The sequence below is a fragment of the Primulina huaijiensis genome, chromosome 6 (assembly GCF_012295235.1).
Source record: "Primulina huaijiensis isolate GDHJ02 chromosome 6, ASM1229523v2, whole genome shotgun sequence".
NCBI classification, from domain to species: Eukaryota; Viridiplantae; Streptophyta; class Magnoliopsida; order Lamiales; family Gesneriaceae; genus Primulina; species Primulina huaijiensis.
Window position 1 is genome coordinate 6,714,161 of NC_133311.1, and position 14,384 is coordinate 6,728,544.

A 14,384-nucleotide genomic window follows, 5' to 3' on the forward strand; every position below is an offset into this window, starting at 1 on the left:
ACCATACTTGATTCAAAAGATCGGGACACAACAACGAATTCCTTGTTCGTTTTTAAATTGAGGGCGCGCTTCAATTTCAATCGTGTTTGCTTTTTATTCGTACTTGGATTCATATCAATTATTCTTCTTCTTTCGTGAATCTGTGATACACGAAAATTCGTGTTTTATTTTTCTCTGAATTTTCGGAATTTTCAGAGCAGGAAAAAAAAAAAGATTACCAAAATTCAGAAAATTTGCCAATATTTCTTTTTGACATTTTGTTCTATCCCTTTTTGTGAGACATATAGAAGTGTTTTACACAGTCAAAAAAAAAATATCTATCTTCAACTTGCTTGTCTACGCAGTCCACGTGAGTCGATCGCATTTGTTCACGAGTTTGAACTTGATTGTTTGATAGATGAATACAAAGCTTGAGCACCCTTTAGAGAGAGACATCAAATTCGAGTGGAAACATTTGAGTGTGAGTGCTATTTCTTTGGAGTGACTAGTGAGTATTTGTTGTGGAGCAAACAAAATACGAGAGGAGAGACGAGTGAATTTCTTTGGAGTGATCGTGAGAATTTGGGTGAGAAATATCTTTTTTTTTCTACTAACGTTTCTTGCAGGTACAAATCTGAAATTAAATGGAGAAGGAGGTAGGAAGTAATTCAAACCCGGGGTTATCTAAGTTTCAAATGGAGGCGTTGTTTGGGCATTTTAGTAGGATGTTGAAGGTTGAGATGTAGCCGTTACATGAGCGGTTGGATAGGCTTGAGGTTAGTACGAGTGAAAAAAAATCAAATCCTAAAAATATGGGTAGAGGAGAAGAAGAGGAAGAGTTTGATTTTGGAGGAGAAGAGGAGAGCCAAAATGATAATTGGGGTAGGAATGGAAGAGGTAGAGGAATTGGTAGAGGTAAAAGAGAAGCCGTTCGGGGTAGATATGATGCGAATAGGGAAGATGGTAATATGGGTAGTATTAAGATGAAAATCCCTTCGTTCGATGGGAAGTCTGATCCGGAGGCATATTTAGAGTGGGAAAAGAGGGTAGAGTTTGTGTTTGAGTGTCACCACTATTCCGAACAAAAGAAGGTGAGGTTGGCGGTGGTTGAATTTTTCGACTATGCTCTCATTTGGTGGGATCAATTAGTGACCACTAGGAGGAGGTACAATGAGAGGCCCATAGAAACTTGGGATGAGATGAAGAGAGTGATGAGAAAAAGGTTTGTGCCCAACCACTACTATAGGGAGATGTTTAAGAGGCTACAAACTTTAAGGCAAGGGGTGAAGAGTGTTGAGGACTACTATAAGGAGATGGAAGTAGTCATGATTAGGGCTAATATTGAGGAAGATAATGAGGCGACGATGGCTCGTTTTCTTTGTGGTTTGAACAGGGAAATCCAAGATCAAGTTGAGCTTCGGCACTACTTGGATCTAGACGAAATGGTGCAAATGGCCATAAAAGTGGAGCAACAACTCAAAAGGCGTGGAGTTGGCCGCACCAATCAAACCGGAGGTTCATCATCTTCATGGCGATCAAATGTGGTGAAGCGTGAGGAGAATAAGGTGGTGAGCAAGCCCAAATTTGAGACCAAACAAGAGGCACCTAAGCAAGGAGTGCAAGGTAAATCTGAAACTCCTTCTAATCGATCTAGAGATACTAAATGTTTTAGGTGTCAAGGGTTGGGTCATATTTCTAGTGAATGTCCTAATAAGAGGGTGATGATCTTGAATGACTATGGTGAGTATGAATCTCATAGTGAGGGTGATGATGATGATGAGATGCCTGCATTAGAGGATCCTGACGAGGGTTATGAGGCGGTTGTTGGAGAAGCACTAGTGACTAGGCGTATCATGAGTGCCCAAGTCAAGGAGGAGGAGACTAACCAAAGGGAAAACTTATTCCATACTAGATGTTTTGTAAATCAAAAGGTTTGCAATTTAATCATAGATGGGGGGAGTTGTACTAATGTGGCTAGTTGTGAGATGGTAGAGAAATTGGGTTTACCTACATTAAAGCACCCTCAACCATATAGGCTTCAATGGTTGAATGATTGTGCGGAAGTGAAGGTGACAAAACAAGTGCTAGTGCCTTTTTCTATTGGGAAGTATGTGGATGAGGTCTTGTGTGATGTGGTACCTATGCATGCTTGCCATATCTTGTTGGGTAGACCTTGGCAATATGATAGGCGAGTGACACATGATGGGTTCAAGAACAAGTACTCATTTGTGTTGAAAAAGGAGTCCATTGTTTTACTTCCTTTGTCCCCAAAGCAAGTGTTGGAGGACCAATTGAAAAAAAAGAGGAGAGATGAGGCCGAAAAAAAGAGTGAATTAAAAAGTGAGATGGCCTTTGAAGATAAAAATGAAATGGCTGAAAAAAAGAGTGACAAAAAAAGTGAGATAGCCATACAAAAGAAAAAGGAGAGGAAAGAAAATGAGGGAAAAGAAAATGAGAGGAAAGAGGCCAAAAAGAAAACATACATGGCCCAAAAAAGTGAGTTGAAGCAATTGATGCACACACGTGAACCACTTGTGTTGATTCTTTATAAAGAGATCCTCTTTAACACAAGTGATATAGCCGGGTCCCTTCCGAGCATTGTTGTTTCACTTTTGCAGGAATTTGATGATATATTTCCGGAGGAGCTACCTCAAGGGCTACCACCATTGAGGGGGATTGAGCACCAAATTGATTTGGTGCCCGGGAGTGCATTACCAAATCGTCCGGCTTATAGGAGCAATCCGGAGGAGGCTAAGGAGCTTCAACGACAGGTAAGTGAGTTGTTAGATATGGGTTTTGTGCGTGAGTCCATGTCCCCTTGTGCTGTGCCTGTTTTGTTAGTTCCTAAGAAAGATGGTTCATGGCGTATGTGTGTGGATTGTAGGGCAATCAATAACATCACCATTAAGTATAGGCATCCCATACCTAGACTAGATGATATGTTAGATGAATTGCATGGTGCTTGTATCTTTAGCAAAATTGATTTGAAAAGTGGTTATCACCAAATTAGGATGAGGGAAGGTGATGAGTGGAAAACTGCTTTTAAAACCAAGTACGGGTTGTATGAGTGGATGGTGATGCCATTTGGCTTAACTAACGCTCCTAGCACCTTTATGAGGTTAATGAACCATGTCTTGCGTGCATACATAGGAAAATTTGTTGTTGTTTACTTTGATGATATCCTAGTATATAGCAAAGACTTGGATGAGCATGTTGATCACTTGAAACTTGTGCTAATCACACTAAGGGCTGAAAATCTATATGCTAACCTAAAGAAATGTGATTTTTGTACAAGCAAACTTGTCTTCCTTGGTTTTGTGGTAAGCTCACAGGGGATACAAGTGGATGAGGACAAGGTAAGTGCTATTCGAGATTGGCCATCGCCTACTACTGTTGGTCAAGTCCGAAGTTTTCATGGACTTGCAAGCTTCTATAGGAGGTTTGTAAAGGATTTTAGCACATTGGCAGCACCCATGACAGCGGTGATCAAGAAGAACGTTCCATTCCATTGGGGCGAGGAGCAAGAGAAGTCTTTTAATACTATTAAGCAAAAATTAATTAATGCTCCTTTACTTGTTTTGCCTGACTTTGCTAATACGTTTGAAATTGAATGTGATGCTTCAGGTGTAGGTATCGGCGGAGTTTTGATGCAAGGAGGACGGCCCGTGGCGTACTTTAGTGAGAAGCTCAATGGAGCAGCGCTGAACTATCCCACGTATGATAAGGAGTTCTACGCACTTGTGAGGACTCTAGAGACGTGGCAGCACTACTTAAGGCCTAAGGAGTTTGTGATTCATACGGATCATGAGTCTCTAAAGCACCTTAAGGGACAACAGAAGTTGAACAAAAGACATGCCAAGTGGGTGGCGTTCATTGAAACATTCCCCTACATCATCAAGTACAAACAAGGTAAGGAAAATGTAGTGGCCGACGCACTATCACGAAGGTACGTACTTTTCTCTACTTTGGAGTCTAAAATTTTGGGGTTTGAGCATGTCAAGGAGTTGTATGTGCTAGATGACGATTTTAAGAATGTGTTTGAAACTTGTATGCATGGTCCACATGACAAATTCTATTTGCATAATGGTTTCTTATTTAGAGAAGATAGGTTGTGCATCCCTCGATCATCCATTCGTGAATTACTTGTTAGGGAGGCACATGGGGGTGGTTTGATGGGACACTTTGGTGTGGCAAAAACTTTAAGTGCATTGCATGAACATTTCTATTGGCCACACATGAAGCGTGATGTTGAGCGTGTTTGTGATAAGTGCATAACTTGTAGACAAGCTAAGTCTAGGACACAACCACATGGATTGTATACACCACTTCCTGTTCCTAGTGAGCCTTGGATTGACATTTCTATGGACTTTGTTTTGGGGTTGCCTAGGACTAAGAAGGGGAGGGATTCAATATTTGTTGTTGTTGATAGATTCTCTAAGATGGCACATTTTATAGCTTGTCATAAAACTGATGATGCGTCTCACATTGCGGATTTGTTCTTTAGGGAAGTCGTTAGGTTGCATGGCATGCCTAGGACTATTGTTTCTGATCGCGATGTTAAATTCTTGAGTTACTTTTGGAAGACTTTATGGGCTAAACTTGGCACAAAATTGTTGTTTTCTACTACTTGTCATCCTCAAACGGATGGGCAAACTGAAGTTGTCAATAGGACATTAGGAACACTTTTGCGTGCTATTCTTAAAAAGAACTTGAAGAATTGGGAAAATTGTTTGCCATTTGTTGAGTTTGCTTATAATCGTTGCGTGCATTTTACTACGGACTATTCGCCATTTGAAATTGTTTACGGTTTTAACCCTTTGACTCCGTTAGATTTGATATCTTTACCTGTGAGTGAAAGGTTAAACATGGATGGGAAAAAAAAGGCGGAATTTGTTAGGAGTTTGCATGAGAATGTGAAAGCTAATATTAAAAAGAAGAATGAACAATACACAAAGCAAGCCAACAAGGGAAAGAAGAACGTGATATTTGAGAAAGGTGATTGGGTGTGGCTACACTTGAGATAGGAAAGGTTCCCCGAGAAGAGGCGTTCTAAACTATTACCTAGGGGTGATGGACCATTCCAAGTACTTGAAAGAATCAATGACAATGTCTAAAAACTCGATCTACCAGGTGAGTATCACGTGAGTTCTACTTTCAATGTTAGTGACTTGTCGTTGTGAGATGTAGGTGACGAGCTGGATTTGAGGACAAATCCTTTTCAAGAAGGGGAGGATGATTCGAACACGGATGTGCACGTCCCAAGGAAAGCATGGGATTCCTTAGAGTTACCAGCGGGACCAGTCACGAGAGGACGGCTGAAGAAGTTTAAAGAGGCGTTAAATGGGCTTATGAGCAAGGAAGAAGGACTTACAAGCAAGGTGCAAAGTGCTGAAGGGTTCGAGATGCATGGAAATAAGCTTGGGAGCCAAATGAACGTTATTCAAGTGCTAAAACAAGAGGAGTCCAGATACCACGGCGCCCGAGCGGCCAAATCTTACCGCCCGAGCGCCAAAGTCAATGTCCAGAACGTGAACTCCAGAAGCAGCGGCGCCCGAGCGGTAAAATATTACCGCCCGAGCGCGACCTGTCCAGAAGACTCCGCGCCCGAGCGGTTGAATCTCGCGCTCGAGCGCGCCTTGTTCCGAGAAACATTATCTTTTCCTATTTTAGAGTTTTAATTAGTTAGGTAACTAGATTTATCATATTTTTTGATTTGTAGTCAATATATGGACGAAAATCCATCATTGTAAACATTGAATTATTGAGTTTATAAAACTTTTCTTTGAGAATTCTCTCAAAATCAAGCTTAAGTTTCGTTATAATTTTTGCGTCGTATCAAATCAAACTTATCAAAGTTTTAACTTTGTGGCGTTTGTCAATCGTGCTTGTGCGGATTGTCTTAGACTTGTTCTTTGAAGGTTCGTCATAATTTTCGATTGTTTATTTCGTGATTATTTGTTGCTAAACTCTTCATAGTTCGGAGGTGAAAATCACAACACACACACTTGATTCAAAAGATCGGGACAACACGAATTCCTTGTTCGATATTAAATTGAGGGCATGATTAATATTTAATCGTGTTTGCTTTTATTCGTACGTGGATTCACATAAGATGGAGAGTGCAAATGATAGCGCCTACAAACTTGAGCTTAAAGGTAAGTATGTTGATAATATCATCCGTGTTATTACTAACTTGCTTCGTTTTTGTGTAGGAGGACAAGATTTGAGGACAAATCTTTTTGAAGAAGGGGAGTATGATATGAATCTGGACGGGCATGGCGTTCAAATGATTGGAAGGATCGTTGTGCGAGTGTTAGACGAAGTGGGAAACAGAAGCCTCCGCGCCCGAGCGCTCAAATTCTACCGCCCGAGCGCCAAAGTCAATGTCCAGAACGTGAACTCCAGAAGCATCGGCGCACGAGCGGTAACATTTTACCGCCTGAGCGCGACCTGTCCAGAAGAGCTCGTGCTCGAGCGGTAGAAACCAGTGCCCAAGCGCCGCCCAATCGCGAGAAAATCTTTAGTTTTCTATTTTTGAGTCCTAATTGTTTTGGTAATTATATTTTTCATATCTTCTTGATTTTGTAACAATATATGGACGAAAATCCATCATTGTAAACATTGAATTATTGAGTTTATAAAACTTTTCTTTGAGAATTCTCTCAAAATCAAGCTTAAGTTTCGTTATAATTTTTGCGTCGTATCAAATCAAACTTATCAAAAGATTTATCTTTTGTGGCGTTTGTCAATCGAATATCATGAGGGTTGCCAAGGACGGGTTCTTTGGAGGTTCTCTTGAACGCGATTGTTCCTATCGTTGATTAATTGTTGCTAGGCTGCGTGATCTAGAGGCGATTATCACACATATCAATTACTTGTTTCAAAGATCGGGACAAATCAAAGATCTCGTGGGCGGGATCGTATCAGAATATCACCTGGAATGTCTTTAAAACTGAATTTTATCAGAGATTTTTCCCAGTATCGTACAGGAAAGACAAGTGTGCCGAGTTTGCGAATTTGAGACAGGGCCAGTTGAATATTGAAGAATATGTGGCCAAGTTCTCTACCTTGTTGAGGTTTGCCCCTTATGTTGCTGAAAATGACGAGGCCGTTGCCGATCAGTTCATCAATGGGCTGACTCCTTAGATATTTACATTGGTGAACACAGGGCGACCGAATAACTTTTTTGATGCCCTGAACAGAGCAAAAGGAGCTGAAGCTGGTCTGATGAGAAAGAAAGGAGCTTCGTATGTTCCTACAGCACCGAGACCACAGCAACCACCTCCCAGATTTGAGAGTGGCAGCAGCAGTGGTGGGAAGAAGGATTATCTAAAAGCCAGAGAAAAACAGTTTAAGAAGTCTGGCAGCAGTTCTTCTAGGTCCAGTGGTTCACGACAGAGCCAGAGTTATACCGGAGTTTACTGCAGAACTTGCGGAGGGAGACATCCTACTGAGCAGTGCCAAGGAGTGATTGGTAGTTGCCGTATCTGCAGACAGCAGGGACACTTTGCCAGAGTTTGTCCACAGAGAGATTCCCAAGGATTCCAGGGAGCAGAATCAGTTGGATCAGTGGCTCAGACTGATAGACGATCATCAGCTGTACATTCTTTTCAGCCACGACCATCCACTCAGTCACAGCAGAGGCCAGGAGGAAGCCAGAAAGTTAGCCAGCCTCCTAGACAGCAGGCCAGAGTATTTGCTTTGACAGAGGAGCAGGCTCAGGAAGCACCAAACGATGTTGTTGCAGGTAACTGTTCTTTATTTTGTTATCCTGCTTACGTATTGATAGATACAGGTGCTTCTCATACATTTATATCTGAGAGATTTGCATTGAGTCATGCATTACCTGTTGAGTCCTTATTTACTGTAGTGTCTGTTTCTTCTCTGTTGGGGAAAGGTTTGATATCCGTGAATTCGATTAAACATTGTACACTGCAGTATGAAGGGCATGAGATTGAGTTAGATTGTATTGTGCTTGGGATGTCTGATTTTTACTGTATTATCGGTATTGATATGTTGACCAAGTACAGAGCTACCGTTGATTGTTTCCACAAGATTGTGAGATTCAGACCTGACATGGCTGACGAGTGGAAATTTTACGGTAAGGGTTCTAGATCTAGAATTCCTTTGATATCTGTTATGTCTATGACTCGATTGTTACAGAAAGGAGCAGAGGGGTTCCTTGTCTATTCAGTTGATTTACTGAAACCGAGTCCATCATTGGCGAACGTTCCAGTGGTGTGTGAATTTGTTGATGTCTTCCCAGATGAGACTCCGGGATTGCCTCCGATTCGAGATATAGATTTTAGCATTGACTTGGTACCAGGTACAGTTCCGATTTCTAGAGCTCCGTACAGAATGTCACCAAGTAAATTGAAAGAATTGAAAGATCAGTTGGAAGATTTACTGGCCAAGGGATACATCAGACCAAGTGTTTCTCCTTGGGGTGCTCCGGTGTTATTTGTGAGGAAGAAAGATGGGTCAATGAGACTTTGCATTGACTATCGGCAACTGAACAAAGCTACGGTAAAGAATAAATATCATTTGCCTCGTATTGATGATTTATTTGATCAGTTGCAGGGTTCTTCTATTTATTCCAAGATCGATCTGAGATCTGGAAACCATCAGTTGAGAGTCAGAGATTCTGATATCTCGAAGATAGCGTTCAGAACCAGGTATGGACATTATGAGTTTATTGTCATGCCGTTTGGTTCGACGAATGCTCCAGCTGTTTTTATGGGTCTAATGAACCGTGTGTTTCAGAAGTATCTCGATGATTTCGTGATTATTTTTATCGATGATATTTTGATTTATTCGAAGAATATGATTGATCATGCTGAGTATCTGAGAATTGTGTTGAGAACATTGAGAACTGAGAAATTGTATGCAAAACTGTCGAAATGTGAATTCTGGTTGAGACAGGTTGTATTTCTGGGTCACATCATATCCGGAGATGGTATTTCTGTTGATCCTAGCAAGGTTGAGGCTGTGATCAGTTGGCCGAGACCGACATCAGTACCAGAGATTCGCAGTTTTATGGGTTTGGCAGGGTATTACCGACGATTCATTAAAGATTTCTCCAGTATTGCTAAACCGATTATGCAATTGACTCAGAAGAACGCTCCATTTGTATGGTCTGAAGACTGTGAGTCCAGTTTTCTTGAGTTGAAGAAAAGATTGACCAGTGCTCCGATCTTGACTATTCCATCAGGCACTGGTGATTTTGTCGTTTATTGTGATGCTTCTCACAGAAGATTGAGATGTGTTTTGATGCAACGGGGACATGTGATTGCTTATGCTTCGAGACAGTTGAAGCCACATGAGACTCGTTACCCAATTCATGATCTTGAATTGGCGGCCATTGTATTTGCTTTGTAGATATGGCGACACTACCTCTACGGTGAGAAGTTTGAGATTTATTCTGATCACAAGAGTTTAAAATATTTGTTTTCGCTGTCAGAATTGAATATGAGACAGAGAAGATGGCTTGATTTGCTGAAAGACTTTGATTGTGAAATCAAATATTATCCGAGAAATTCGAATGCAGCAGCTGATGCACTAAGTCGAAAGGTATGTTCTTTATCCTTATCGACGATTGGTGTTTCCAATTTGATAAAAGATTGCTTTTTGTTTGGATTGATATTTGAGACAGATCATACACCATTGAGATTATATGCTGTTCAAGTCGAACCAGAGCTGATTTTGAGAATTAAAGCGGCTCAGAAAGTTGATCAGAATGTGCAGAATTCTATATCGATGGTCAGAGCAGGGCATCGATCAGAATATCAGGTACGTGGCAATGTACTGTATGTGAATAATCGATTGGTTGTGCCAGATGTTTCAGAGTTGAGACAGCAGATATTGTGAGAAGCGCATAGCAGTCGATTTAGTTTTCATCCTGGTGGCAGAAAGATGTATAATGACTTGAAAAGACAGTTCTGGTGGAAACAAATGAAAGCTGATTGCAGAGTTTGTATCCAGATGTCTGAATTGCCAACAGGTAAAAGCTGAAAGAAAGAAACCCGGAGGATTTTTACAGAGTTTGTCTATTCCTGAATGGAAATGGGATCACATTTCCATGGATTTTGTGACAAAGCTACCACGTTCCTCCAGAGGTTGTAATGCGATTTGGGTCGTGATTGACAGACTGACCAAATCCGCATGTTTTATTCCGTACAAGATGACGTATCAACATGACCAAATGGCTGAGATCTATGTCAGAGAAGTGGTCAGATTGCACGGAGTGCCGAAGTCGATCGAATTAGACCGTGATCCTCGGTTTACTTCGCACTTTTGGCAGAGTTTATAGCAGGCTCTTGGTACAAAGTTGCATCTGAGTACTGCATATTATCCACAGACCGACGGACAGTCAGAGCGGACTATTCAGACACTGAAGGATATGCTGAGAGCTGTAGTGCTTTAGCACTAGTTGGCAAGATTCATTGCCACTTTGTGAGTTTTCGTACAACAACAGCTATCAGACGAGTATTGAGATGGCACCGTTTGAAGCATTGTACGGAAAAAAGTGCAGATCCCCTCTGTATTGGGATGATATCTCTGAGGTACCTGAGATTGGACCTGATATGATCAGAGATATGACTGAAAAAGTGAAGCTGATTCAGAAGAGAATTGTAATATCCAAGCCTGGTGAACGGTACGATTTAAGATTTTTTATGCTTATGGACTATTTGGTTAAGTTTATGTATAGTTTTGATGTTAAGAGTTGTGATATAGGGTTTATAGTATTGTTGTTTATAGTTGTTGTGTAGTTGTTGTAGTATCATTGCGCTTTAATTCATGGTAATTCGTATGTTGAGCCAATTGTTATGAGGCCAATTGGAGTGGTTAGATAAGACATAGAGGTGTAACTTTCTTATTTTGAGTTTTGTTCAAATCATTGTGGAAGGTAAGCCAAAAGTGCCCCGAAGTGTGTCGTGTGTTTCGACGTTCCTTCAGTGACACATGTTGAGAGATTTACCATAACATTTTACTCAGACCTCCAAATGATCTGATATTTGGAAAGGTTCAAGAAAAGACATAGAGCCACAACTTTGTAGTTTACCATTTTTCCAAATTATGAAGGGAAGAGGCGTTTCGGAGGCAATCTTTGGAGAAGCTATGCGCAGAGTAACCAGAGTGCACCCGCACTCTAGTGTTCAGTGCACCCGCGGTGACCAGAGCGCACCCGCACTCCAAAATGTAGCGCACCCGCGGTCTACTGTTTCAGATTTTTGGATGAGGTGCCGAAGGCATAGCGCACCCGCGGTGCAAGGGATAGCGCACCCGCGGTCCGTGAACAGTAAAGTCGTGTTTTTGGATTTAAGTGCTTAAATACATGAGTTGGTTCACTTTTCCCTTATTTCTCTCCTCATTCTAGATTTCTTCAGCTCAAGGGAAGCTAGGGTTCCATTTTCTTTCTTTTATTTCTTAGATTCAAGCTTCTTGTTGGATTATTGAAGAGAGAACAAGGTTATTTTTAGTTTAAGGAGCTAAGGTAAGATTGTGGCTTTGAATATTTCTTGGTTTATGGTGTTGGGAGAAGTCTTGGGTATTTAGAGTGTGTTAGCTTTATGAAGTTTATGGTATGGGTTTATGATTTATGAGATGTTGATGGTGAAGTTTATGGTTTATTGTTGTAGGTTGTGTACCAAGAGAGTAGATTCAAGGTTCCAAGTGTTGTAAGTGGAATTCATTTCCTTGTGCTCACATGATAATATATGTATTCTGTTTCATTGGTTTTAACATGTTATTCCCTTCCATTTGATTCATGCTATGTATTAATACACTTTGTTGTATATTAGAGGCATTTTTGTCTCAATTATGAAAAAGGGAATACAATAGAAAATAGGGTCTTCAAAGTATTTGTTTTAATGTCAAAGAGAGAATTCAAATGTTTTATTGGATTGATAGATACATAGTAAGAGATTGCATGCAATTAGTTGATCAATGACCATAGGCTTATATCCCTCAGAGTTATCGATGTATATCGATGGGATATAGGTACAGAGAAATAGTTACTATATATATATCAATCCAACAGAGAAAAGAGAAATACCATCGTTATTGTTATTCATTCTATTATATTAATGTTTCAGAGTTGATGGTATTTAATGTTTTCAAGCGATGTTTTCAGAGTGTGTTATGTACATTGCTATGTAAGAGTTCCACTTGCTGAGTTTTATACTCATTTCAGTTATTTCATGTGATGCAGATAAGAGCGATGGGCCGGGACGTTGATTGGAGCCGGGGTCATATGCATAAGAGACGGAAGGAAGATGACTATTTTGCAAATATTTTGACATGATCACAAAAATGATGTTTTGTATTTTGTTGCCTTATTTGATTGATCATGTCTTAACTTTTGTTTATATATTGTAATGTATTTTAAATCCTTCCGCCCTTCAAAGAAAATTTTAATTTCCGCTGCTATTTTATTAAAACCGGCTAGAGGTGTTACATTTAGTGGTATCAGAGCACCGTTCTTCGGACTAATGCATATGACTTCGTCTACTTTCAACAGTCCGGGTATGTCTTCTTCTACATCTAATTATTTTCATTGGTTGATATGTATTATGTGAGCACATTGTAGGAGTATGCCTCCTAAGAGAAAGGCTGCAGAGGGTGAGGATAGTTCTTCCTCTAGAGTTGTCGATGAGTTCGGCAAGCTACTGAAATAGCAAGCCAAGGTCCATAGTGAGCAGACCCAACAGTTGCTCCGTCTTCAAGGTACAGGCCAAGGTAGAGGTCAAGTAAGAGGTCAAGTGGCTCAGGCAGTTGGGACCGATGGGATCTTTACTGCTTTCAAGAGAATGGATCCGCCGGAATTTGCAGGAAGCACTGATCCATTGGTGGCTGTAGAGTGGATCAAAGCTCTTGAGGCGATTTTCGATCATCTCAACTATGAAGATAAGGACAGAATCAGTTGTGCAGTGTTCATGTTAGTCAAAGCTGCACGCATTTGGTGGAATGCTACCAAGGTAGGTGTTGATGTTCCAGCATTGAAGTGGCAAGGGTTCACTGATCTTTTCTATGACAAGTACTTCCCAGATGCACTTCGAGCTCGGAAGGTGACTGAATTTTTAGAGCTTCGTCAAGGAGGTATGAATGTTGATGAGTATATTATGAAGTTTGAAGAGGGCTGTCTGTTTGCTCAGTATATTGCCTCCAATGGCAAAGACAAGGGTGCTCATTTCATTAGTGGCCTTCGAGCAGAAATCAGAAGGGACATCAATATGTCGAAGGCGGTAACATTCAAAGAGATTGTGTCTAAGGCTTTGTTTTGCCTTCGGGAGATGTGTTGGGCCCGACGTCTATTGTGTATGCGTGTTCTGTTCAAATCGATGGGCGAGTGGTTTATGCCGATTTGTTTGTTATTTCGATGGTTGCGTTTGATATTATACTTGGCATGGATTGGCTATCAACTTACCGTGCTGTGATTGATTGCGTTGCTAAGACGGTGAAATTTGCAGATGATAGCAATAGGGAAGCTTTTCTCGCCAGTGCAGGTACTTCGCTGGTCCTTCCTTTTATTTCGTGTCTTGAGGCTAAGACGTTGTTGTTTAGAGACTGTGATGGGTTTTTGGCTTCGATTGTTGATACAGATAGAATTGTGAAGTTGAATATTGATGATATTGATGTTGTGAGAGAGTTCTCTGATGTATTTGAGGATGATGTGACGGGTTTACCGCCGGACAGAGATGTAGAGTTTGTGATTGATCTAGTTCCGGGTACGGTTTCTATTTTTAAGGCTCCGTACAGAATGGCCCCTACAAAGATGAAAGAATTGAAGACACAGTTGCAAGATTTATTAGATAAAGGTTTTATTCGACCGAGTTCTTCGCCTTGGGGAGCTCTTGTTCTTTTCGTCAAGAAAAAAGATGGGTCTTTGAGGCTGTGCATTGATTACAGAGAAATCAACAAAGTGACTGTCAAGAATAAGTATCCGTTGCCACGGATAGATGACCTTTTTGACCAACTGCAAGGGGCTACAGTGTTTTCGAATATTGATCTGCGATCTGGTTATTATCAGTTGAAGGTTAGGGAGTCTGATATCCCTAAGACGGCTGTTCGGACCAGGTATGGTCATTATGAATTTCTTGTTATGTCGTTTGGTCTGACCAATGCTCCTTCAGTCTTCATGGACCTTATGAACCGTGTGTTCAAGCCATATTTGGATAGCTTTGTTATTGTTTTTATCGATGACATTTTGATTTACTCCAAGACCAGAGAGCTTCATGCAGAGCATCTCAGAGTTGTTCTTCAGTTGCTGAGAGAGAAGAGATTGTATGCTAAGTTGAAGATATGTGAGTTCTGGTTGGAGCAGATTTCTTTCTTAGGCCATGTTGTCTCGAAGGATGGGTTAGCTGTTGATCCAGCGAAAATAGAGGCAATACAGAAGTGGCCTA

The 14,384-nt window shown here is 40.9% G+C and overlaps 1 pseudogene; it reads left to right on the forward strand.

Annotated features, from left to right (window-relative positions):
• The first annotated feature begins 947 nt into the window (after positions 1 to 947).
• LOC140979048 (uncharacterized) lies at positions 948 to 7,125 on the forward strand (annotated as a pseudogene).
• The last annotated feature ends 7,259 nt before the right edge of the window (positions 7,126 to 14,384 follow it).